The sequence below is a fragment of the Prenolepis imparis genome, unplaced genomic scaffold, assembly GCF_030444845.1.
Source record: "Prenolepis imparis isolate NDT839.2.m4 unplaced genomic scaffold, iyPreImpa1.0 SCAF_11, whole genome shotgun sequence".
Classification (NCBI taxonomy): domain Eukaryota; kingdom Metazoa; phylum Arthropoda; class Insecta; order Hymenoptera; family Formicidae; genus Prenolepis; species Prenolepis imparis.
Genome location: NW_028141169.1, coordinates 16,258,118 through 16,262,232, shown reverse-complemented (window position 1 = coordinate 16,262,232; position 4,115 = coordinate 16,258,118). Strand labels below are relative to the sequence as shown.

The following is a 4,115-nucleotide window of genomic DNA, read 5'->3' as shown; positions in this document are numbered from 1 at the left end:
TTATAAAATATATAATATAATAGAATATTATATATAAATATATAAATATAATATACGAGTATATAAATATTATATTATATATAATATTTTTTTAAGTATCGAGGATAGAATGGGCCCCTCCATCGCCCATTCCCGTGAGAACGCAAGCACAATATGTTTTTTTTCGTCTCCCCGATTATTGCAAACGAGACATTTGCATTGAGGCGTCTTTTTGCAACGATATTTATTGGAATATCACAAATTTCTGATTTGATTAATTTTTATTATTTAGGAAAAGGCGACAATTTATTTTCTGCTACAATTTGAAGAAAATGTTGCCTCATATATTTAACATTATTAGAATATGTCTCATTGCAAGGATTTCTTCCTAAAGCTATAGTTGTAGCAAATGCTGCAGCAAAGATTCCACAACATAAACCATCAGGTTGTGTTTGAACCTTTTCAAATATTATATTATTTTTATTTATTTGTGGATAACGGCAATGAATGTAATTTTTTCTTTAGGCACCAATTTATCGTATGTATAGCCGGGCAGACTGTCGTACACTCGAAGCTTAGTGCCGTCAAAAGAAATACATCGCCAGTGATCACCGCAATTTCCTCCAATAATTTGTAAACTTTTGTCGCTACGACTTGCTTCAATTAGATGAGGATATTCCAAATATAGCACACTTTGTGTTTCAAAATAAGAATTATCTCTTATGATGCGCAAAAATCGATCCAATGATTCGTCATTTATTTTACTATGTAAAGGTAATACATTTTCCTTTACTAAGTAAAAAGGAGCTACCGAATTATCTAGAAATTCTTTTTGTTTTGCCATATCATGTTCAGTTAGCTCTTCTGTATTTCTCGAGTAACTAACTACGATGCAATCATCATCTTGTTCTGCATTCAAAGCAGTAATAGTTGCTTCCATTGAAAAACTATTTGATTTATTAATGCATTTATTTTCTTCGACAATGTTTTCATCTTCTACATTATACTGTCGAAGACTTGTTCGATTAATTCTTTTTTTGGCTGGTTCTTCTTGAGCTTCTATTATATAGTTCGGATTTCTAATCGGCATATGTCTATTATGCCGACTATCTAATATTTCCGGAAGCATGCAATCGTAATAGAAACGTGTTAAAAAAGGCAGCATATGATTATTCCAAAACATATTGTCTCTATTAACACGTATCATTTTCAAGCTTTTTGGAGTCCACACAGCGAAAATACAATAATCTCGCTGCGTTATATTTAACTGACCTTGAATTTGATAGAAAAATCGGTGATTTTGATTCATATTATCTGGATTTTTCTTATCAAAGATGCCTTTTAGTTGAGGCAATGTCTTTATGGCCTCTTCCGCTGTTAAATGCTCAGCTGATAGAGGACATTTTATTTCTACCAGACCATTTTCATCTATGAGTCCGTCAGGAGAAGCACCCAAATACGGATTTTTAATATCGATAAATAATCCGCAAATTTTAATCTCCTTCTTCAATGTTACGGCCAATTCTTTTTTCGCAATTTTTTCCATTTCGCGACCATATTTCATAGCCGCAGTATCAACAGAGGGAGGAAATAAAATGTTTTTTACAGTCGCGGCACAAGACGTTGTCGGTCTCATGCGACATACGATTCCAAAATTAGACGCCGTCAACAATTCCTGTCTCAATGTATGCCACAAATCTGAATCATTTTGCTCCGTTGTATTACGTTCAATTTGTCTCCAATTTTTTCCATTTTCAGACAACTTTTCCAAATGATTTTGTCGAAGTTGTTCAAAAACATCGGGTGGAAGATCAGGTTTTTGTGATTGCGGACCATAAAGACAATCTGTTCCTGACTCCCTTTTAAATTTCTTTTGCCTTCCATTCACTTGCCGAGATTCTCTAGTTCTTGCAACTTTTGCTTGTCGTCGCTTTTCTAGAGTCTCGATAATAGGAGGAACATTTTTACCCATACTTTTATGTATTTCCGTGAGAACTTGTTGCGTATTAAATTGCACAACTGCTCCCGCAACTCTAGCATTGTAGGAGCCCCGGTTACCAAAATTAATGCGCTTACCACCAATTTCTTTGCAGATTATCGAATTGAACGACTCTGCAGGATTGTTGGTGAATTTGAACAATAAGCTGTCGGAATAAGCGCTTAAATATATGATAGCAGTCTCTACTTTTTGGTAAAGACCGTGCAACTTGAGAAACGGTACATAATTTTTCTTTGTGTCATCAAGATCACATATACGACCGCGTTCCTTACACCGTTTATGTTCACCAAATATATGGCTAGGAATGTTTAATATATCTTTTTATAATTCTCTAGCCTTATAATAGTCAGATTGCTCTTGTTCTCTTCGTAAATCAATTGCTTCTATTACTTCTTTTCGTACGTTCAAAATGTTTTTAACAACATTTCGTAGCTGGACGAAACTACGCTTTCTAGGCGTTTTTTGCTGAATTGTTTGCTCTGCTACAGCCTTCAGCTTTTTGCATAAATTGCGAACCAAATGATTGGTACATTCTATTTTTTTCACGGTCATCATTTGTTCCCGATATGGTCTGCTATCAACGATGGTCTGATATACAATGCTATCACCATCGGCAATAACCGTTCTATAAATTAATCCATGCATTTCTAGGCTACTTTTAAAACCTTCTGCAATGGCGTCGCTCTCCATGCTTGTGGAGTTTGCGTTACGGTCAAAATTTTTATAACATTTATGGTCTCTTGGTTCGATTCTGTTTCGTTCCGTTATATCACATATCGTGCAAAATTTATTACGGACACCGACGAAGAGAATCTTTTTCGTGCGATAACCAATTATAGCACCAACACCGGAAAGAGAATCGTAGGCGGTGCCGTAAGATCTCTTCATCCAACTACCATCCGCTATAATAGTTATGTATGGAATACCGTTTATAACATCGTTCCTTTCTAGAGCGAGTTGCTTTTCAACTTCGCCAGCCATTTTCATATTTTCCATGGCTGTTTTCTCAAAATCATTGACTAACTTTTCTCGTTTTTCAGTATAAGTTTTAGCGGACATACATGAAATATTCATGGCTACACACAATTCTTCCAGTTGGGCATAGCCAATTCCCATTGTAATGGTTCCTGCTACAACAGCCATATTAATGCCCAATGTTTTTGGCTCTTCGGGTTCTGACCAGAAGTTGGCTGCAGTATTGCACATTTGGCACTTAAAGAAAAACTGCGTCTTTAACCCTTTGCGAATAGGATACATGAGTTTCCAATCTCTAAATTGGCGCTCTATTCCTTTCATATGATCATTAAATGTTCTTTGTATTTCATTCCACATATGAGAAACGCCGACAATGCGACGGCCTTTAGGCAAGTTTTCTTGTATACAACAACTGTCTGGAAGGGCTTCGTTGTCAATAACAAGAGAATTGTTATCATCGCAATTGTCATCGACAATGCGACGGCCTTCAGGCAAGTTTTCTTGTATACAAGAACAGTCTGGAAGAGCTTCGTTGTCAATAACAAGAGAATTGTTATCATCGCAATTGTCATTTTGATTATACGTACCTGACTCCAAGTATTGCATTACCTGGGTACTAATTTTCGAATCCATATTGGGTGATCCCATTGATTTACAAAAATCGATGGATTCATCGTCAGTACCCTTGGTAATCTTCATAATATTGGAGTTATTAGCTTCTTGAGCTTTCGTCAATTCCTTCCATAATCGTCGCCTGCAAAGAAAAATAAATAATTGTTATAAAATCTTGTGCAAAAAAAATAAAATGTCACATTTACAATATAATTTTTTACAATTGTATATAATTAAAAATAATTTGTTTTAAATATTTAAAAACATCTCTGAAAAATAAGTGCAATCCTTTGTTTATAAAATCTAAAATCTTAAAATTAATAGAAATAATAATTATTACTAAAAATGAACTATGGCGCATATTAATTCATGTTTTGACAACATAAATGCCATATTTTTCGCAAAACCAAAGCGCACATGCAAACCGCATTTGATATAAAATCGCCTCTGGAATTATCTTTTACAACCAGCACACGAATAAATCGCCTCTGGAATTATCTTTTACAACCAGCACACGAATAAATCGCCTCTGGAATTATCTTTTACAACC

At 34.8% G+C, this 4,115-nt stretch overlaps 1 pseudogene; it reads right to left on the bottom strand.

The window, feature by feature from the left end:
- Nucleotides 1-263: 263 nt before the first annotated feature.
- Nucleotides 264-3,421, bottom strand: LOC145943253 (uncharacterized; annotated as a pseudogene).
- Nucleotides 3,422-4,115: the final 694 nt, after the last annotated feature.